Genomic DNA, 24,524 nt, shown 5'->3' on the forward strand with positions numbered 1-24,524 from the left:
ACTAAAAGATCCACCCAAACTTCTCTTTCACTTTGCGCTTAGATTTTCCCTCTCCCATCCCTTCACAGATTTCCATGCTTAACAGGGTGTGCAATGCTGCACTGTTACTTAGTGAGACCTCAAAAAACAAGATCCAATAATAAATTTTACTTTAGAAAAGATATGCCACATCACTTTCAGTATCAGATCTCTAGGGAGGTGAAGTATTTTGGTGTGTAAATTTACGGAAGTCTACTTTTGAATATTAATTATGTATCACACTACCTCCTCACATAATTATTTTTACTCTAAATTTTACTACAGCAAGCTGTAGGATTAGCATTTTAAAGACTTATTGGAGATGGGAGTTCAACCAATAAACATAAACACTCTTGGCCTCCTGTGGAGATACGCTTTAATTTGTAACGCTCAAAGTACATGTTTGTTCTGACAAACTGAGAACTGGGAAGACTGTGTCACAGAAATAGGAAGAAAAAGAGGTTTCCTCTTGATTGCAAAGGCCAGTTGAATGGTTCCCTGGAACCCTTTGTTGAGAAATATCTTGGGGCCGTGCTTAAGCTCAAGAGGAAAAATTCTGCAACCAACTAATGACATCTACCATGGGCAGAAGAACAAGGAGGTGGGCGCATGATAGCAAGTATCTGCCCTTCTTGCTATATACACTGGACCTACAAACCACATACAGTCATTTAAAGCCATGGAAATTTGCTCAGTAGAATTTTAAATGCTAAGGCAAGCAGTTCCTCTAAACCCATGGACCTCTTGCCACTCTTTCAAGCTGTCATGCCCAGTAACAAAAGTGCAGGTGAGTCCTGAGCTGGTGCTCAGCCAAAGGAGTCGGCTGAAATTACTATTGAGCACAGGAAGTCACCCTGGGAAAGCACAATAAGGTGGGTGAGGAAGGCAGGTTAAGAGGGGAAGTGGTTATTACTGTATCTCTCAAATGTGCTTTCCTTTATAGAGCAAAGAATATTGCAGAATATATCTTTGGCAACTGAAGCAAGGAAGATAACTGTTTCAGACTGGTCATGTAGAATTATGATTCATGCTGGTCATATAGAATTAGTCCTGAAGAAATATACTTCCTTTTAAACAAATATATTACTACCACCTGCACTAATCTGAGCTAACCTGACAATAGGCTGTGTCTATTATCACAGCCAGTGAGTGTCTCCACTTCTCCCTCCCACAGACCAGCATCTTTACAGTAACTATGGAGACTAGTTCATAGTCTAAGTTCAGCCTTTCCTAATAACCTAAGAGCCACAAAAGGTTGGGACAAAATCACTGGCCCCTTTTCCTGAGTTGCAGACTACATGTATCTCAGCACACATGGATATTTTTCTTTGTTGTAACTGGGTAGTAGATAAGGGGGTGCCCAGGCAGGCTTGAGATCAAAATGAAATCTTATTTCTAAATGATCATTAAAGGAAGGAATAGTGCATTGATAGCTTTTATTTCTATTCATATTTAACATTTCTTTAAAAAAATAGCTATAAGATAATTTAGAAGGACATGAAATGTCACATATTGGATGATTCTGTTTATATAAAATATCCAGAATAAGTAAATCAATAGAGACAGAAAGTACATTAGTAGTTGGTAGGGACTCAGGGGAGGACTGAATGGGGAATGACTGCCTAATGGGGTGAATCTCCATTTGGGGAGAACAAAAATATTTTAGAACTCATTAGAAGTGACGGTTGTATAACACTGTGAATGTACTAAATGCCACTGAATGTACACTTTGAAATGGTTGATTTTATGTTATCTGAATTTGTGAATTTCACCTCAATTTTTTAAAAGTTCATTTGGAGGGACATTTGGTGAAATATGAATATGAACTGGATACTAAATGACATTGTGAAATTAGGAATTTTCTTAGGTATAATAATGGTATGGTGTTACATGGAAGAATAAAAATTTTTGTTCTTTTTTTAAAAGATGTATGCAAAAACAGGCAATAAGAACAAAAATAGACAAGTGGGAATACATCAAACTAAAAAGGTTCTGCACAGCAAGAGAAACAATCAACAGAATAAAAAGGTAACCTAGAGAATGGGGAGAAAATATTTGCCAACCACATATCTGCTAAGGGGTTAATATCCAAAATACACAAGGAACTCCAGCACATCAATAGCAAAAAGCAAGTAGCCAGATTTTAAAATGGGCAAAGAACTTGAATAGACATCCCTCCAAAGAAGATATACAGATGGTTAATGGGTATTTGAAAAGGTCCACTTAACTAATCATCAGGGAAATGAAAATCAACTACAATGAGATATTACCTCACACCTGTTAAAATGGCTATTATTGTAAAAGAAAAAAAGATAAGGATTGGCGAGGATATGGAGAAATTGGAAACCTTTTGCAATGTTGATGGGAATGCAAAATGATACAAGTATGGAACACCATGAGGAGTATGGAGACTCCTCAAAAAGTTAAAAATAAAACTACCTTATTATCCAGCAGTCTCACTTCTGGGTATATATCCAAAAGAATTGAAATCAAGATCTTGGAATGGTATCTGCACTCCCATGTTCATTGCAGCATTGCTCAGAATAGCCAAGATATGGAAACAACCCTAAAGTCTATAGACAAATAAGCAAAGAAGTTGTGGTATACATATAAATGGAATATTCAGCCTTAAAAAAAAAAACCAAGGAGGGCTTCCCTGGTGGCGCAGTGGTTGAGAGTCCTCCTGCCGATGCAGGGGACACGGGTTTGTGCCCCGGTCCAGGAAGATCCCACATGCTGTGGAGCTGCTGGGCCCGTGAGCCATGGCCGCTGAGCCTGCGTGTCCAGAGCCTGTGCTCCGCAACGGGAGAGGCCACAAAAGTGAAAGGCCCGCGTACTGCAAAAAAAAAAAAAAAAAAAAAAAACAAGGAAATTGTCATATGCAACATCGATGAACCTGGAGGACATTATGCTAAGTGAAATAAGCCAGTCACAGAGGACATATACTGCATGATTCCACTTATATAAGTTTTCTAAAGTAGTCAAACCCATGCTTAAAGTTAACAGTACTGTACTGTGCACCTAAATTTTTTTTATTAAGAGAGTAGTTCTCACATTAAGTGTTCTTACCACATACACACACACAAAAGGGGTACACAAGGAACCTTTTAGAGGTGATGGATATATTTACTACCTTGACTGAACGGTGGTTTCACATGTATATGCATTTGTCCAAACTCATCAAATTATATACAATAAATATGCACAGTTTTTAATACATCAACTATACCTCAATAAAGTTGCTAATTTTATAGAAAAGATGTGTGCAGCAGTCTTTAGCAGTAAAATGTCATGATATCTGCAACTTACTTTCCAATAGTTCAGCAAAAATCAAACATTTCTACATAGAATTAGATTAATGAAAAATCTTTTAAATTGTTGAATCTAAGTGGAGGCTATAAGGCTGTTTATTTTGTTATTCTTTCAACCTTTCAATATGTTGGAAATTTTGAAAATAAATATTGGGAGACATTTGTTTAATGTTCCCCTGAAATTTAGAATGATTCAAGACTCATATTAATCAATAAATTGATTAGTTAATTAATTAATTCAAAAGTATTTGTTGAGCAACTACTAGATTCCAGGTGCTGTGCTAGGTACTCAGGACATAAAAAATGAATGAAATAGATGTAATCTCTACCCTCATAAAACTTAGAGCCCAGTGAGGGAACTCACAAATAATTAGGCAGCACAGTATGAGCTATAATGGGAAGACACAGAATGCTAAGGGAATACACAGGATGGGCTGGAAAAGTCAAGAAAACTTCCCAGATGATTGAAAACAAAGACTGAGACCTTCAGGATCTTATTCAGTCAGCCAAGTAAAGAGAGAGAATGAGCATTCTAGGTAAAACCAGCAGACTGAAAGTCTAGAGGTGAGATTCTGGTGCAGAGGCTGCAAATCAAAAGGCCCACAGAAGCCAGACAAATAACATAAATGAATGAAAACAAGAAGCAGCCCCATTTAAAAGAGGCTTTCCAGTATAGGGGACACTGCCACTCAACGCCAGCCAACAGAAAGCCTCAAGGCAAGGAGAAAATCAGGAACCAGGGTGGTCAAGTAATCACCACACCTGTAGATAAGTCCCAGTCCAGGGCACTTCCATTCTCTTGTCTTGTCTTTGAAGGTGCAACCCCTTCCTAAAGGGGAAGAGGGTGTCAGCCAAAACTATATTCAAGGCATTAGAAAAATACCAGGGCTGGGGAAACAACCATGACCATTACCACTAGCCAGGCATAGACCATTGTACTCAGCAATCCAAGGCCTCCCCACTGTGCGTGTTTTTCTTTTTCTCTTAAACACAATTGGAGAGAGAGGCACAGGCACAGCACAGGTGGTAATTCCTAGAGCTGTAAAGTCTTAAGTATTCTGAGTTGAACTGATCATTCTAGAGCTACTTAAACATAATCACGTAGCAAAAGGATGAGAGGGCTCACGGTTCTGTATGTTTTGTTTTGTTTGCCTGACTGTAGCCAGATTGGGACTCATACTGGAGACTTGAGGAGAAAAAGCCCTAACTTTGTTTCTCCCCTATTTTTGCTACAGGACAGACAGAGGTGGAGAAAGACAAGGAGATGGGATTTTAGAGAAAAGAATACTTCAGAAAACCTTGTGATCAATATGGTGTTTGGCATTTTGGAAATAAATAAATTAAAGAGTTTTGAGTTACCCTTTTTCTAAGGCTACCCTTTTCAATAAGGGTTAATATTGATGGAAGTGAAGGGATTTGTCAGACTGGGGAGGTGTCCAGTACTACATTTAAGATTTCAGTCTGGGAGCCTTGAGGGGCTTCTGCAAAATCCATGACAGTCTCCTGTGCCCAGGAAGAGGCCATCGATGAAGAGCTGGGGTGCCCACTTTTCAATTAGAGCCCTTGAAGGAAATTATTCCCGTTACCTATCTTAAAACACATCTCTTGGTGGGTTATTTTATTCTATTCTGGGGCCTGAGAAGAAGCCCGACTGCTAATTCGCAGCTCCAGCCCTTTGAAGTGCCATTGATATTCCAAACTTGGGGAGCCTCCTGCATCATAATGGAATCTTCAACCCGCCCCCAGTCGCACTACAAATAAACTTGCTCCAGTGAACCTTCTAGCAGGCCCTGTGCACCAACGCCAGCTGACCTCTGAGAAAAGGGCTTGGGCAGCATAAGCTTTGCAAAAGAAAATAAAATCCTCAGCATGGAGCCTCAAACAAGAAAAACAGTGAGATATTTAAACCTGACCATTTCTTTTTAAAGACTTGGGTGTTCTTCAGAAAGGGAATTTCCCTCCCACCTCAGAAGGGTCCAAAGTGTTACTCATATTATTTACAGAGCTTTGAAGTGTGTCTCCAAAGTTTGAGTTCAGCTCTGAGGAATGTGAGGGTCAAATCATTTTCCCTTTCTGATGAAGGAAGGCTGTGAATTTAATACCACAATTTATTCAAAACAAGGAAATACACTGAGGTGCTCTCCACTATGAATGCACAACAGTAGACGCTTGGAACCGTATCCTACTCAAAGAGTTTATACAGTTTGGCCAAGAGTGGCGAGACGTTTAAATGAGCCTCCTGGTTAATCCATTCCGACCAGCCTCAGCACCTGTAAAATGCAAGACACTTTGCTTCTAATAATAAGAATTGATTTAATTTATTTAAACAATGTTAGAGTCATCATTTTCTAAAAGTAAAATAATTAAAGATATATTCCTATAGTATGTGTATATTTTATGAAAACTGGAGGTTAAACAGCACATCTGGGGCGTCTGGCTTTTCCTGGTAACCCTCCAGGTGACCTCCCTTTTGAAAAGTGGCTTTTGAGCTTTATTATCTTAATGAGAACCCCCCCACACACCATTTATATAGCTACTTTCTTTATGGAGCTTGAAGCACTTTGTTGACCCTGGAATGCCCTTCATGCATAGGAGGATGCTCTCCCTGGCCTACAGAGATGGCAAGACATTCACAGGCCAAGGACCAAAAGGCTTGGCTGCAGGCAGCTGGTGCTGACTGAGCGTCTAGAACTGTTCTCTCAGCCTAAATGACACAGGAACATTTTAGTCTACAGGACCCAGCAATGTGCTGCCTTTAAATACTTGAAGAGGCTATGAGGGGTCCAACATTCTGAGTCAGGTGTGTGCTCTCCACTTACTGGTTGGTAATCTTAAACACATAACTTAAATTTCTTCCACTTCTGCATCTGTAAAATGGGATTAATGATACTGACCTCATACATCTGTTGTATAACACTTTATGGCCCTTATATGTTTGCATAGCTGTCTCCCCCTATTAGCCTGTATTTAGCTGAATTAGCATTCCTGGCTGAATATGAATATTACTTAGATTATTTTATTTAATTCTCACAAAAGCACATGGACTAGGTATAATTATTAGCAGACACAGAAAACTGTCACTTAGAACAGTTAAATAAATTTCCTGAGTTCATAAACTAGTTGGAATCAGAGTTCAAGGCAAAGCACTAGGCCTCCATAGCTTGTGTTCTTAACTAGGATACTACTTCTTGGTCTTGGCCATCTCAGACCCTAACATATATAGTAGGCATGTAAATAAGTGATTATAATATAACACAAAATGCACTTTCTGGTGATATTATGTTTCGTTCCAGTCATTTTAAATAGACCTGGTTCACTTTGGGATGCGCATACTAGACCACATAAAAAGTCCACGACACTGTCAAAGTGAAATTCCTTCTCCTCTTCACTCTCATCCTGCCTGGTTTCTCAACAGGCAGCCTTCATTTGGTGCTGTTCCTTGATCCGGCCTTCCACCTACCTGGTAACCTGGTTTTGAACTTGTTCTACAGGAGATCAGATACACCAGGGGTCTTTAAACTGGTATATGTGCACCCCCAGAAACACAAAAGAGCTTTCCAAGGGATGGGTGTGCAGGGGAGGTTTTAAAGGAATTAGTTTCCAGATCCTCAATTTTTACATATACTCTTTCCTAAAATTAATTTTGCCTGAGAGAAAGCTTACTGAAAAAGAACAAGCTTTTATTTCTCACTTCCTCCTTCATTTCTCCCTTCTTACAAAAAAGGTATGCTTTTCTCTCTTTCCAACCTTACCCAAGGTGCATGACCCCAGGGCATAAAGACCTCAAGCGTGCCAAACAAAGAGACACTTGGAAAATATTTGTTTGTTAATAACACCGTTTCTAATTCTTTTCTTTCAGCCACATTGAAGGAGGCCCTAACTGAACTGTCAGCTAATGGATCATTAAAAATACTTTTTGATTATTGGTTTGGGTGTATGCCAGAATTTCAGACAATTGAGAAATATTGCTATAACAAAACTTCCTTGCTTCCTGTTTTCTCATTTACTAAACAAGTATTTCAGTGTTTTCATTTATAAAAATAAAAACTAAGAATAGAAATTATGCTGAACCTTGTCTCATTCTAGCAATGCTGAGATATCCACAATTCATTTAAACTAAAATTTAGTTGAACAATTTAAAAAATACAGCCCTAGTCATCTTATATAAGAAAAATGGATTTTCAATAAAAGTCTATTTTTAAACTAACACAACACGGTAAAACAACTATACCCCAATAAAAAAAAAGTCTGTTTTTAAATTATTCATTAAAATGTGTAATATATTTTTTAACCAATTGTGTACTATTAACAATCATAATAATAATTTAGTCAATAGTGTTTCAACATTTACAACTTGATGGTTAGAGGAAAACATTTAATTAAAATGTCAACATGTACACTTATTTTGTAGGAGAGAATTATGACACAATGTTCTATAAGACTTTTAAGCATAAAATGTATTACATAAAGATAAAATTCTCTGGGTGAAGTGGAATGGAAATATGAATTCTAAAGAAAAATAAATGATGTAAATATTCAGCCTAATAAAAGTAGAGTTTATTTGTATATTTTTAAATAGGTGATGGTGGATATCAAATCAGTAGTTAGATTACATTTGATACATTTTTAACAATGTCATATGAAAGCACCATATTTACAATATTTTATTTAAAAGGCCTATATTTACAATACATTGGAAATATACCCTTTAAACTATTCCATTTGCACTTAAAATATATAAGGGGATATGAAATTTTTCAAAAATCTCTTAATGGGTACATGTGAGCAAATTCTGAGGATCTCTGCATGTGCAAAAGAAAGAGAGAAGCAATACTCATATTCTTAATCTGGCTACCATATAGTAGGCACTTAATAAATATATGTTAAATAAATAAATATTGAAGCACTTTGTAAATTGAAAAGCACTCCACAAATGTTAGAGTTGGTGATGCAGCATTGTCATACCCTATGCCTACCTCAGTCATCACAAGAAATCTCATAGATTTGGTTCAGAATGAAATACTAACACCAACCCTAGCCCTATGTTCATGATGTTCATTATTTTCACAATAACCTTCCAACCTTTCAAAAATCACCTTACTTTGACCTTAAAGTGTATCGTTAGTAGCTAAACTTAATATTAAGTTAGTTACCCCAATAAGTACTTTCAACTAGTGAAAACTAGTGAAAGTGCAAATCTTTTTGGAGTGGAATCTGGCAAAAGCTACCCAAATTACAAATGCATTTATACTTTAACTCAGAGATCATACATCTGAGACTTTCTCTACAGATATGCTTAGACTCATACAAAGTAACCTATTTTATGAAACATTGAAAAAGGATCGATAACTACCAAAGCAGGATTGGTTAAATTATGGCAATCAATGGCATGGCACACTATACAGCTGCAAAAAAAAAAAATTAATGTTTTTAACTGATAGAGAGATATCTACATACATTGTTAAGTGGGAAACAAAATCAAGATGCTTAATAGTGCTTACAGTATGAAAACTTCTAATCAAGAAAGGCAAGGGAATAAGGACATTCATGTTTGTATCTGCTTGGATTGGCATAAGGAAACACTGGAGGAATAAAAACAGGAGAAAGGGAAACCGGGTGGATAGGGATAAGGTGGGATTGAGACTTTTCAGCACATGCCTCATATCATTTTGATGTTTGAGCCATGTATTACAATCGATTAAAAAAATTAAAATATCAAAAAGAAAAAATTTTACCAACCACAGTTCAGTGTTTAAGCTGGTGCATTTGTATTAGTTGACCTTATCTAAGAATATTTTCTGAATCAAGACCCAATCTTGAAGTCCTGTGGACATGTTTTCTCTGTATAATTGTGGATGCAAATTTTATTGATTTTGCTGCAGATACAGTAATTGCTAAATTAGAACTCCATGAAATGCGTGCATATACCCCAGAGCATCTTAATTTATTTAATGGTTTAAAGCAATTTACAAAAAGTGACTTGGTTTTTTTTTTTTTTGGCTAGCTCCCTATATTTCCCCTTTCTTTCTCATTCCAATAGTCAATTGAGTCTGATATGTTTTGTTGAGCATGCTCGAATGTAGAGCAGAACTATTTTAATGGCACATTTAATGCCCATTTGTAATAACGTTTTTAGTCATTAAAATATACACTAGGGAGAGCTATGACAGTGTCACTAACTAATTACAGCCATGCGGAAATAGGGATGAAGAGAAGGAGGTTCAGCTCTCTCACACCCTATTCCAGTTTTTCACCAGCATCTTGACCTCCATGAGACCCCCACTCCCTTGATCCTTCCATTCTCCAGTAGTCCATCAGCCGCCCTCTGGCTTCATTACCTTCCCTACTGAGCCAAGACCCCATGGTGCATCATTTCAACCTCTCTCCTCAGCACCTTCAATTTCCTCAACCCTGTGCCTTCTGCCATGCACCCCCTGCGAACCTCCAACTCCAGATTCCTCCAGGAATCCATCTCCTCTATGCCTACACTGAGACTGCCAAGCACAGCTGGAGAGACTCACACGACCCTACACATTAATGTCACTGCAAATTTACGTTTTCTGATCTCAGCTGAATTCTCTACAGTATTTCTCAACCTGTCCTGAGTCAGCTCCCACTCACATTCCCCTCAAGGGCTATTCTGAACCCTTGTACTTCCTCCCCTCATTCTTATGAGCTTGGCTCACATTCTGAGAGAAATTAGGCTATCATTTGTGGTTCTCCTCCTATCAGACCAGAAATGGTGATGGTTCTCTGGACAGGTGGCCCACAGGGCTAAGATGGAGTGAAGAGTGGGAGGCACCACTTACTGCAGGATCAATACCTTCCCTGGGGACTATAATCATGCCTGATTAAGAGCCACTGCCTGAAACACTAATATCCTTCTACACTTCCCTCTTCTTCACCTCCTATTCACTCCCTAATTCACCACAACCCTGCTTCCACTTCCACCTCTTCACTGAAATTATAGTTCCCTAGATCTCTTATAACATTCAAGGTCTTAATCAAATCTAAATTTTCTATTTGTTCTTATCTTTATTGGCTTCTTCACACATTTGACCATCTCTTCTTAGCTCTCACTCTCTTCTTGACCTTCCTCTAGGGATTGTTCTTGCTCAATTCCCTTTCCCGGCTGCCAATAGCTTAAAGAGCATAATAGCTTAAAGAGCAGCCCACCACACTCTACCCACTGGGCAGCACCTTCCATGGCTTTATCATCTCCATATTCAGGCTCCATATTCCTTCCCTCACGAGACTAGCTCCTACCCCAGATACTTCCAGATAACCAGATAGATATTTCCTCTACCCAAAAGCTCACACAAAAAACAGAAATCAATCTAGACATCTTCTTTTGTACATGCAATCAGGCATCAAGTTTTGGTACACCTTCTTCTAAATGTCTCTCAGGTCCCCCTCCTCCTCTCCATCCTCATTTCTTTCTGTTCCATTCAGGACCCCATCATCTTTCATCTGAATGATTGTGCAGCAGCAGTGCCTGGTGCAGAGTTAACACTCAATCAGCTCATTGCTGAATAAGTGAGTGAATGAACAAACTGTACTAAACCTTTATCTCATTACCTCTCATCCATGTTACACACAGGAGCTAGAGTCCTTTCTAAACACCAAATCTGACCATATCTTTTCCCTGCTTAAATTCCTTTAAAGGTTCACCATTACCTGTAGAACAAAATCCAAACTCCTCATGTCTCTAGCCCCTAACTACATTTTCTACTTCATTCCTATCATGCCTTCATAATAATAATATCTAATACTTTGATCACTTGTTACATGTAAGGTACTAATCTAAGCACTTTAAATTGACTATCTCATATAAATCCCACTCTGCATCTATAAAGTATACACAATTAATTTTTTACTTTTCAGGTGACAAAATTGAAGCACAGAAAGACTGAGTAAATTTCCAAGGTTACATGCATCTAGAAAGTGGCAGATATTGGAGTCAGACCCAGCCTACTGACCCTCAAATTCATGCTCTCTGTACTATAAGCATTCCTCACTTGCACACTCAAAATAAGTCACTGGCTCCACCTTGCACCTGCTAAGTTCCTTGGCTACTCCATGGTCATGTTCTTCCAGAGAGACATTCAAGGTTCTAATCAAATTGTTCTTCCCCCACCATTCTTTTAGTTACACTCCAGTTTAACTCTCAATATACAAATAGACTTCATCTCTACTTGAAAGTCTTCCCTGGTTTTCCCAGACTATTACTGCTCCTCAACTGATTGCCTCTACTATTTCATACCTGAGAGTACTTATAACACTTAGTACACTGTATTGTAAATATATGTGTGTCTCTCCACTATCCTGTGAGCTCAGGGAATAGAGACCTTTTCTTATTCATCACTGATACATGGAACCTAGCACAGTGCCTATACATGATAGGTGCTCAATCAACATTAAATGAATGGATGGACAGACACCGCTTGATAACTGATATGCATCTTTAATACCAGTAGATCTCAAAGTGGGACTACCCTAAGTTTCAGTGAGTGGAAAAAAGAAATCAAACCCATTCAATTTATAAATACTTGTTAACTGTTTGCTACAATTATCTATTATTCTGGTTCAGAAGGTAGAAAGCAGGAAATGCAAGGGCAGCTCAGAGAAAATTCAGGGCAATACCAGGTATAGAACCAAAATGTAAATAATATGAAATGACTAGTAAGTGAATAAAAACCTTCCTTAAGTCATCATCAGGGTTTTTCCCAGCATAACCAAGTACTTTGAACAATCTATTTACTTGGCATTTACGTGGTTAGTGCTGCGTGATGCTCAGTATGAATTACATAACAAAAGACAAAGAGAGCTAACCATGCCTTGAGGACCTGAATGTTTATGACATCCCTTTTGTGTAGCATTTTTCAGTTTTGCAATTACCTTCACATATAATGTGGTTTCTAGAATTCTTGCATTACAATACTCTTTGAAAGATTCATCCAAGTTTTCTTCAAATTGCAAAAAATGAGAGGTCCAAAGACTTAGATGATTTGCTTGAGCCCCATTGCCCTGTGAGATTATCAAGAATTACCCCCATTTTATGGATGAGAAAAATTGAGGCTCTAAGAACTTAAGTGGCTCATTCCATTGTCATGTAGCTAGTTAGTGACAAAGTCAAATTTTAGACCATAGTTTTTCGACTCCAAACCTGGTGCTCTTTTTCTCTTTATATGCACTCAGCCAAGAAGACCTGGAGAAAACAGATGTTCAAGATCCATCAGGCAGAGGAATTGCCTGGAAGTTCAACCTCTGGAGCAAGGTCTTGACTAATTAAGAACCACTCTTACTCATTCCTTCTACTATAAAGTAGAAAACAGAGCCCATGTGTCTACATATAATATATTTTAAATGTATGAATTTCACATACTGTATATTTTTTTTAAATGAAAAGTGATGGTATTTTTTGTAATGGGACACTAGTATTCATGTACTATTCTATTTCTTAAATAAAACAGAGGCTTAGAAAGCTCTTTAAGTACTAGCATTATTTGTCATTATTTTAATTTCAACTGAATGAACAACCAAAATTTAAACTATTGAAGGACCATGAACTTCTCATGGGAAAAAACAACCAACCACCCACTTCCTCAAAATGGTCAGATTTTTCTTCTGATACAGAAACAATCCTGCCTGGAGGTAAATGTATATGTATGTGTGTACAAAATACATTGCTGAAGTACCTGCAGTTAGCATGTTTCATGCCAGAGATGCATAATAGAATTATAACTTAGAGATGAAGTTATCCAGACTCCTCACTTTATAGATAAATTTAAAGGAGTAATAATCACTACTATTTACCAAGTGCCTACTCTGTTCTCATTATGTACATATTATCCCTAAATTTATGCAACAACCATTTTAAATGACTTGTGCTATCTTGAATATAGTATACTCAAGTTCCAAATGAGGACAAATACAAGTACACTCATTAGATTGTTGTTTGTGGCAGCAAAGAGTTAAAGGCAACCTAAGTACTCATCACTAGGGGAATGTGTAAGTAAATCGAAGTAAATGCATGTAATGAATACTGGTAGCAGTCATAAGTTAGTGCAAACAGAGCAACATGAATAGACCTGAAAAGTTAAATATTTGGCAAAAATATAAGAAACAAAATGAGATTTATAGCCCATTAGCGTTAAAGCAAATTAATAATATACACAGATATTTAAACTATAGAAGAGTAATTGAATAAATAGAGTGAGTGATGGTAGAGCAAGGAAGAGGAATTGGAGAGGGAATCATGAATTAAAGGGAAAATTATGAAATAAAATAAAACAAAAGAGAGGCTTGGTTGGACAGATGGTCACAGTGTGCAACAAAATGAGGAGTCTGCTTAACTCAATTCTGGGCACCTAATGTCCTAAAAGAAAAGAGGAGAAAAAGAAGAGAATATAAATATAAAGAGTATCAAAATCCCCCAAATTCTGTTATATTACAGGACAAATGATTTTTTTTATATATAAAGATAAGATGGATTTTAGTGCATGTATTTTGAAGCTAGTTTCATTTCCAGTCTTTATGATCACACCTTACCTAATGCATCACTCTTAGAGCGAGTACCATGGATCTTAAATCTATTCAAAACTTCCACAAACCACTGCAAAAGTAGGAGAATAAAGACCAGAAATGCAAATGCCATTTTCTACAAAACCAGGAGAAATCTGTGACCCTAAACCACAATATGTGAGCATGGCTGCTAAAATCAAGGAAGCTCAGTGAGGAGTGCTGAATGAATATGAGAAAAAATGCCTATGGCTGTACAATGGTGTAAAGCAATTATACTCCAATAAAGATGTTAAATTAAAATAAAAAAAGCCTATGGCTGTGAATTTCAAACAAAACCCCAGAGAACAGCTTACTTAAGGAGGAAAAACTAACGTTCCCACGTTTGGATCAACAGAAACAGGGAGTGAAGGCTGGTGGTGGAAATGTCCCTTGGTAACAAACAGAAGCAGGTAAAAAGAAACTCAACAAGAAGTCACATGAGCACAGATATTTGTCAAAAGCCGTATGTCAGTGAGAGAGATGGAAGCTAGACTGTGTTGTAAGCAGACTTACAGCTGCTGATCTCCACCAGCTGGGGAACAATCAAGTCTGGAAGAAGGCATATACACAATCTACGTGGTGAATCAGGAATGCTGTCCTACCCAGTCTCCCACCCGGAACTCCTGAAAATAATGTTTCCAAGAAATATTCAACACATTTTTAAAAATAGAAAACTTTAAAAAAGTAATCAGCACAGAATCTATACAAAAATAGAATTAAAAAAAGAAGAGATTTTTAAAATAATGACAAAGAAACACTCAAAAATTATTATCTTAGGGACTTCCCTGGTGGTGCAGTGGTTAAGAATCCGCCTGCCAGTGCAGGGGACACAGGTTTGAGCCCTGGTCCAGGAAGATCCCACATACCACGGAGCAACTAAGCCCACAATTACTGTGCCTGCACTCTAGAGCCTGCATGCTGCAACTACTGAAGCCCACATGCCTAGAGCCTGTGCTCTGCAACAAGAGAAGCCACCGTAATGAGAAGCCTGCACACCGCAACCAGGAGTAGCCCTTGTTCACCGCAACTAGAGAAAGCCCACATGCAGCAACGAAGACCCAACCCAGCCAAAAATTAATTAATTAATTAATATTATCTTAGATATGACATAACCAAATACATTACCCAAAGTTTAAAAAGTTCAATAACATAATTAGCTGTATCAAAACAAGAGCTCAAAAAGAAATATAATAGCTCAAGGAAGATATGGAAAGCCAAAAGAACATAAACATGAGTTGGCAGACCTCAGAAAAAAAGTAAAAAGAAAAAATATCACAAAAATGCAGACTGCATTGAAAGCAGCACAGAGAATAGTACAAACTGCTAAAAAAGAGTAAAGGACATGGAAGATGGGATAAAAATAAGCAAAATTAAATAAAAGTGAACAGATGTTTAAAACATATTAGAGAGAAAACATTATGTTTATGAGACAAAAATAATCTAATGTATTGGTAACTGGTGTCTCTGAAGAACTGAAATCTTCAAAAACAAAAGAAAAGGCACAGAAAGAATATATATCAATTTAACTCAAGAAAACTTCCCAAGAATAAGACCTGACTCTTCGACAGACTGAAAGACCACACCAAATCCCAGGGAAATATGACACAGAGTAATTATATCAAACAGGGTCAACTGCAGATAACATTAAATATTCGGGCTCTTTTAAGAATAATTTAATACATGGGGATTACCTCCTTATATAAAAATTGAAAGGGCTATAGAAGAGTAGTCCCTAGTCTGACCTTTCAGGAATAACTTCTAGAATACACCACAGAACTGGCCCATCAAGGAGGCTGCAACTTCTACCATGATCAAGAAATTGAGAATTCATGAAGGAGCTGGCTAGTGTGCAGACACTAGTCTACACACCACCTTTGCCCTGATCAGAGATCAAGAAGTATCTTAGTCCATTTGGGCTGCCATAACAAAAACACCATACACTGAGTGACTTAAACAACAAACATTTATTTCTCACAGTTCTGGAAGCTGGGAATTTCAAGATTAAGATATTGGCAGTTTGTGTGTCTGGTGGTAGCTTGCTTCATGGTTCATAGACAGCTGTCTTCTCACTGTGTCCTGACATGGCAGAAGGATCAATGGTGCTCTCTAAGGTCTCTTTTACAAGGGCAATAAGGCCACTCTCCAGGGCTTCACCTTCACAACCTAGTCAACTCCCAAAAGGCCCATCTCCTAATATCATCACATTGGGGGTTAAGATTTCAACATACAAATTTGGTTGTGGACACAAACATTTCATCCATAATAGGAAGTCACTGCCATAACTGTTGGCTCTATTAGCACATACAGTCAGCCATGATCCATGCAGCCAAATGGTTATTCCACTGACATGTCTGGTACTAGAGCTAAAGAATAAGCAAATGCCTGAATTACTGGGTTTTCCAGCAAAAATGCCAGCAGCAAAAGAAATTTTGCCCTCTTCCACTTTTCAAACCTCAGATGGGTCCTTGGTGGCAGCTAAATAACATGCAGAACCTGAGCTTCAGGGAATTCAAGAATATGCAATCTCTCATAGATGGAATGATTAAAGAGAGCTGGGATGGAATTTTATGAAGCAATCCACAATATCTGCCACAATAATTAACATGGTAAATGTCCAGGTAAAATGACTGGACGTCAAGGTTCAATAAAAATTGAAAAGACTCTACAGATCAAGTCATCTAGAAGGAGAAAAATACCAGATTGTCCAAAAACAACATTAACAACAGCAACATGAAATGCTGAAAGGTGGTAGAGTAATGCCTTTAATTCCTTGAGAAAAGATCACATGATTCAAATATTTTATTCTTTTACTTGGGTTCAAGTAAAAGGCAATAGGTAAATACTTTAACATGCAAGAACTCAAGGAATACAATTCCCATGAGTCCTTATTGAAGAAACTACTAGAGAAGGAACTTCAACCAATCAAAAGATGAATGGAGAAACAATCCTTTTAAGCCAGGGATCAATAGATAAAATTTAATGCTGACAAATCAACAAATCATGGTAAAAGCACACATAAAAATATAAAGTAAAAAACTAGTAAAATAATATAATTGATCAGAACCAGGTATTAGAAGGGAGGAAGAAAAGAATTTAGTAAGTGGAAACGTACTAATTTTGTAACTGATCTTATAAGGAGTCAGTAGATAAAAGAAAGAGACAATTAAAAATAAGCTAGTTGGGGGGTTTCCCTGGTGGCGCAGTGGTTGAGAGTCCGCCTGCCAATGCAGGGGACACGGGTTCGTGCCCCGGTCCGGGAAGATCCCACATGCCGCGGAGCAGCTGGGCCCATGAGCCATGGCCACTGAGCCTGCACGTCCAGAGCCTGTGCTGTGCAACAGGAGAGGCCACAGCAGTGAGAGGCCCACGTATCACAAAAAGAAAAAAAAAATTAGTTATAAAATCAACCATTAAAAAAACAATCACCAAAACCCAGCAAAGTTTCCAAAGAATATTTGATACTATTGGTTGATGATATAAGAAGTGAAAAAATAATAAAAACTTTACATAACTGTTTGGAAACAACAAATCTAAGACACAGGCAGAAAAGTCAAAGTTAAAAGATGCAAAAGGGTATACAAGACAAATACTACCCAAAAGAAAGCTGATGTAAAAATGCAAGGAAAACGAAAAACTGGACAATAGTATGTATGTGAGGAGAGAAAATTATTGACCTAAGGTATTTTAAAGTACCCGTACAGTTTGTAAGGATGATATAAGTGTTGATTGCCTGTATATTGACAACTTATATACCCTGCCTGACATCTGATGACCTTCTCTGGGCCTTTGCAACTCTCTCCAGCTAGACTTGATGCCAGGCCTAGAATAACTATAGTAAAAAAGACTGGCAGGGCCTTCCCTGGTGGCGCAGTGGTTGGGAGTCCACCTGCCAATGCAGGGGACACGGGTTTGTGCCCCAGTCTGGGAAAATTCCACATGCTGCGGAGCAGCTGGGCCCATGAGCCATGGCTGCTGAGCCTGCACGTCCAGAGCCTGTGCTCTGCAATGGGAGAGGCCACAACAGTGAGAGGCCCCCGTACAGCAAAAAAAAAAAAAAAAAAAGACTGGCAGCCACTTCCTTAGTCTAGTGAACATCATCATCAGTAACAGGACAAATCAAAATGACATGCCACCTGAGAGGATGCATCAGAAGAACACAGCATCACTTCTTGGTATTCCTGCCAAAGATGCATAACCTGAATCTAATCATGAGGAAGCAGCAGATGAATCCAAATTCAGGGACATCCTAAATCTTCAAAAGTGTTCAAGTCATGAAAATCAAGGAAAGACTGAGGAACTGTTCCAAACTGAAGAAGACAAAAGCAACATGACAAATGAAGACAATATGTGATTCTAAGCTGGGTCATTTGCATCTCAAGGACATATTGGAGTATCACATGAAACCTAAATGTAGTCTGGGGATTAGATGGTAATGTATCAATGTTAATTTCTTGATTTTTTTGATTATTGTATCATAATTACGTAGAAGAATTTCATTGCTTATAGGAAAGACACACAAAAATAGTAGGGGGAATTGGGGCATCAGGTCAGGAATTTATTGTCAAATGTAGAGGGGAATAAAGGTCAGCTGATACAGTGAGGAACTTCCAAACTAGCAGAAATGGGGGCAAGGAATGAAGAAGGAAAAAACTATCAATTCTCAAAAGGGTAAAAAAGGAAAAAAATAATAATAATAAAAAAGTAAAAGTAGAACAAATAGAGGACACAAAATTAAATGATAAATATATACCCTTAAATAGATTAAACTCTATGGAAAACAAAGATTGTAAGACTAGATTTTGTTAAAATATCCAACTATATGCTATTCAACAGATATGCCCAAAACTTAAGGACACAGATGACACAGTTTGAAAGTAAAATTTTAGAAAAATATATATTAAGCAAACATTAACCAAAAAAAAAGTTCTATTATATTGCAAAAAAGTTAGAAATCAATATCAAAAGTATGACTAGAAAAAGCCTGTGTCTTTGGAAATTCTAAAAAGTCAAATCTAAACAACTCTTGGTCAAAAAAGAAATTCTAATGGAAATTAGAAAATATTTGCAATAATATAGTAATGGAAATTTTCCATATTAAAGTTATGACAATGTGGAAATTAGAGAGAAATTTAAAGGCTTAAGAATCTATATCAGAAAAGCAGAAAACATAAAAATTAATCATCTAAATAAGCATCAAACTTAAGAATTTATAAAAAATATAGAATAAACTAAAGGCAAGTAAAATAAATAAATTATAAAGATAATAAAAATAAAAACAAACATATTAATATAAAAACTAATTTGATTCTAAAATATTCATTGAATACCTAGTATGAGTCAGGCACTACTCAGGTGGGGCCTAGAGAAAGAGCAATGATCAAAACAAGCCAACATTCCTACCCTCATGTAGTTTATATTTTAATAATTTGAAATATATGATAAGTAAATAATTTTAGAGAGTTCCTGTATATCCCTCATCCAGCTTCCCCAATTGTTAGCATCTTATATTACCATGGTACATTTGTCAAAACTAAGAAACTGACATTGGTACATTACTATTAACAAACTGTAAATTTTACTTGGAAGTCATCTAACTTTTCCATTAATGTATTCTATCAGTTGATTTTTTTGTAGATTCAAGTGTTCTGTTCAAATATAACATTTGTTCCCCTATTTCTAGAATGTATTAATCATAGTTATTTAAAAGTCTATGTCTAAGAGAAAGACAAATACTGTATGATATAACATATGTGGAATATAAAAAATACAACAAATTAATGCATATAGCAACAACAAAGCAGACTCAAAGATATAGAGAACAAACTAGTGGTTACAAGTGGGAAAAGGGAAGTGGGTAGGGCAATATAGGGGTAGGGGAGTAAGAGGTACAAACTATTTGGTATAAAATAAGCTACAAGGATATATTGTACAACATGGGAAATATAGCCAATATTTTATAATAACTATAAAAGAAGTATAACCTTTAAAAATTATGAATAACTATATTGTACACCTGTAACTTACATAATATTGTACAGCAACTATACTTCAACAAATTAATTAATTAAGGAAACAAAAAATAAAATAGAAGTCTATGTCTAATGACAAATTTCTGGATCATCTATGGGTCTGCTTTTATTCTTTATTTCTTCTCTTGGTTTTCAATTATTTGATCTTGTTTCTTGACACTCTTGGTATTTGTGATTGCTCACTGAACATTGTATATGAAAATGTTTAGGTTCCAGATGATATTATCTACCACCAAAAAAGACCTAATTTCTTCTAATATGCAGAGTAAAGGCAGATTACCTTGTTGCAGTCAAGGCTAGGTATCTATCATTGTGAGGGCTGTTCTATTTCTGGTTTTCCCTTACTCTCAAGATGTAGCCTTTACTCTTAACACGTAGCTATTGAGGGAGCTCAAATGAAAGCCTAGGGTGTTCACCTGAGCCACTCCATCTTGTAAGATCTAAACTCCAACTTCCATCTCCCTAGCACAACAACACTGCTGAGGGTAGGCACACATATATGCAATTTTACCTACCTGCCCCAATCAGCTGTGGTGCATTTTTGTAAAATATTTTCCTGTACTGTTTTATTTAATCATCATAACAAACCTATGTGGAGGTATGTGAGTATTATTCAGGGATCTTACTAACTACTGTATTTGCAATACTTAAAACAGTTCCCAACAAAAGTAGACCTCCAATAAATATTTGTTGAATTAAGGAACTTGAAGAATAAAGATGCAAAGGAAAAATGATAAATTATTCTTTTGCCTATCAAATTGAAAAAGATAAGAAAATTATGGTGCTTATTTTCAAAAAGGACCTGGTAAAATTAGCATACTTTAATATTTTGTGTGACAGTATATACTGATATAAACCTTTTAGAAATCATGTGTTTATTCACACATTTGTTAAACATTTACTGACCATCCAGTGGTGTATGATGTATACTTGGCTTTGGGGCCTCAAGATGTCTTAACATGTTCCCTGTCCTCCAGTATCTTTTTGGAAACACACATTAATAGCTTAAAAAGTATTTATTACCAAGGCAACAAAAGCAAAAATAAACTAAGTAGAATTACGTCAAACTAAAACCCCTCAGCACAACAAAGGAAACAATCAGCAAAGTGAAAAGACAACCTGTAAAATGGGGGGGGGGGAATTGCAAAGCATATACCTGATAAGGGGTTAATATCAAAATATATATAGAACTCATACAACTAAATAACTGGGAAGAAAAGAATCTAATTTTAAAAATGGGCAGAGGAACTGAATAAACATTTTTCCAAAGAAGGCATACAGATGGCCAACAGGTACATGAAAAGATGCCTGATGTCACTAATCATTAGGGAAATGCAGATCAAAACCACAGTGAGATATCACCTCATACTTGTTAGGGCTGCTATTATCAAAAAGACAAGAAATAACAAGTGTCAGCGAGGGTGTGGAGAAAAAGGAACCCTTGAGCACCGCTGGTGGGAAGGTAAATTGGTGCCACCACTATAGAAAACAGTATGGAGATTCCTCAAAAACTTTAAAATAGAACCACAGATGATACAACAATTTCACTTCTGGGTATATATCCAAAGAAACAGTCACTCTCTCAAAAAGATATCTGCACTCTTATGTTCACTGCAGCATTATTTACAATAGCCAAGACATGGAAACAACCTAAGTGTCCATCCACTGGATAGATAAAGAAAATATGTCATTTATATACAATGAAATATTATGCAGCCATCAGAAAAAAGGGGGGGGGAATCACTGACATTTGCAACAGCATGGATGAAATTTTGAGGGTACTATGCTAAGTGAAATAAGTCAGGTAGGGAAAGATATTGATAAATACTATATCTCACTCATATGTCAAATCTAAAAAAATCAAATTCACAGATACAAAGAACAGACTGGTGGTTGCCAGAGGTGGGGAATTAAGGGGTAGGGGTGAGTGAAACAGGTGAAGGTGGTCAAAAGGTAAAAACTTCCAATTATAATGTAAATAGGTTGTGAGAATGTAATGTACAGCATAGTGAATATAGTTAACAATACTGTGCTGTATATTTGATGACTGCTATAAGAGTCAACCTTAAAAGTTCTCATCACAAGAAAAAAATTTTACCCATGTGAGGTGATGGATGTTAACTAAACTTACTGTGGTGATCATTCTGTAATATATACATCTATCAGATCATTATGTTGTATACCTTGGACTATATACTGTAAAATATGTCAATTATATCTCAATAAAACTGGGAAAATATTAATTACCATGTGCTCAATAATTTCTTTCAAACCAAGCATTTAATAATTCTATTTCTAGAACTAAGTCCTAAGATATTAATCAGATATTTTATTTCATTCCTTTTTCTAACATATATTAAATGCTTACTCTAACCATAGCAACTAATATTTAGTAAGTGCTTTGGGCATTAAAAGGTAGTGGTTAAGAGCATGGACCCTGGAGCCAGATTACTTGTGTCTAAATATTGTCTAACAGGGCAAGTCAATTAACTTTTCTATGCCTCTATTCCCTCATCTGAAAATGAGAATAATGATAGTAGCTGGTTCATAATTTGGTTGTGAGGATTAAAATAGTTAACATTTATAAAATGCTTAGAACAGTGCCCAGCACATATTATGAATTGTTATATATGTTTCTGTTTTGATCCTGTGTTAGCCTCTGTTCTAAATGCTTTACTTGTGCTTAGTCACTTAATCTTCACAGCTACCATATGAGGTAGAGTCTGTTGCTTCACAGAGTGCATGTGAGGCAATAAAATGTTATTTATGTCAGAAGCAATAAAATGGAGGCTAAGGGAGGTGGAGCACCATACTCAAGTCAGGATTTGAACCCAGGTAGAATGGCTTCAGAGCCTGTGCATATAATCACTAAGCTCTACAACATTCCAGGCACTTCTCTGGGCACTATAGAGATAGAGCTCCTGTTCCCATGAAGACAAGGAAGACAGATAACAGAAGGAATTAAGAGTAATAAATGAATAAGATAAATTCAGGTACATTTTAAAGGGTAATGTACTAGAATATAGCTGGCAGGAACGCTCACCAGAATTTGACAGGGCAGAGAAGGCCTCTTTGAAAACCCAATATCTGAACTCAGAAACTAAAAAACAAGGAGATATGCAGACAATTGATTTCTGTAAATGGAAATTCTTCACTGCATTATTGCAAAAGAAGTGGGAATGAATAAATAAATAACAATAAATAAATAATTTATTATCATGACATATTTCAAAGATATTATACTAATCATGTTGCTTAAGAATATTTAATAATATGATAATATAGTATATTATAAAGTTAATTGAAACAAGCAGAAATTCAAATCTATATATAGTTTAATTTCTGCTATTATTTACCACATGTATGCATAGAAAAACATCTATATACATAGAAAAGCATATATATTAAACATATATATACATCCATAGAAAAGGAACTAGGAGGAAATACAAGAAAATGTTTACACTGATTAACTGTAAGTAGCACTATTACACAAGATATTTATTTTCTTGTTATATTTTCTGAATTTTCTTTTTCTAGAACCAAAAAAAATGTTTTAATGTTGATTCCTAAAGACAATCAACAAGAAAATCTATGAATAGAATGTTAATAATTTCTTGACTCATAATGTTCTAGGAATGTCATGTATTATCTTAATTGCTATTTCATAGGTCAGAAAACTGAAACCTAAAAATATTAAATAACCCATCCAAGGTAATACATCTGGTTGAGTTGCCAGATCAGATTCAAACTGCATCTGTCTGATATCAAAATCTGTGAGCTCATTACAGAAGTTTATTTTTATAGTATATACTTCTATTCATAATCATATTCATGAAACCAATACATGTTTGTTAGGGCAAGTCAACCAATACTAAAATATAAAAGAAAAAATCAAGCAGAGCTGTTTTTGGAATAAAAAATTAGAAATAATCTAAAATCCAATAAAAAAGAAGTCGATTCTTACATATCTACATGCTAAAATATTAAACAGGCATTAAAAACACTATTTAAGCAGAGAAACCATGACGGCAGAGGAGTAGGAGGATGCGGAGTTCATCTCTCTCCAAAATGCATCGAGAATACATCTACAGATGGAATAATTCTCACAGAACACCAGCTGAGCACTAGCAGAAGACTTTGGACACTGGAAAGGACAAGAAAGATCCCTACATAACTGGGCAGGACAAAAGAAAGAAAGGAAAAAGAACAGGAGAGGAAGCAGGATGGAATCTGCACCCCAGGGGGAGCTGCAGCAGAGGAGAGTTTCCCGAATCCGAGGAAGCCACCTCACCCACAGGGAAGTTAGTTGGGACAGAAGGGGAGCATCTGAGGCTGTCAAAGAAGGGTGAAGCGGCTGGTCTGTGGCAGACAGGACAGAGTGAGACCTACATAGACGGTCTGTGCCACAGCCCTGAGCTCCCCAGACAAGGACGTGTGTCCGCCGGTGCACATGGGGGCTGAGAGCAGGAATGTGGGGATTGGAGAGAAAACCCAGGGGTAGGACTGCTGTTGGCTGTGAGGAGACAGCCTGAAGGGATGGGAGGGAAGAAATCTGCAACCGGGAATGCTTGTGGAGGAAACACAGACTGCCACAGAAACA

Source organism: Hyperoodon ampullatus (genome assembly GCF_949752795.1).
Source record: "Hyperoodon ampullatus genome assembly, chromosome: 1".
Lineage (NCBI taxonomy): Eukaryota > Metazoa > Chordata > Mammalia > Artiodactyla > Ziphiidae > Hyperoodon > Hyperoodon ampullatus.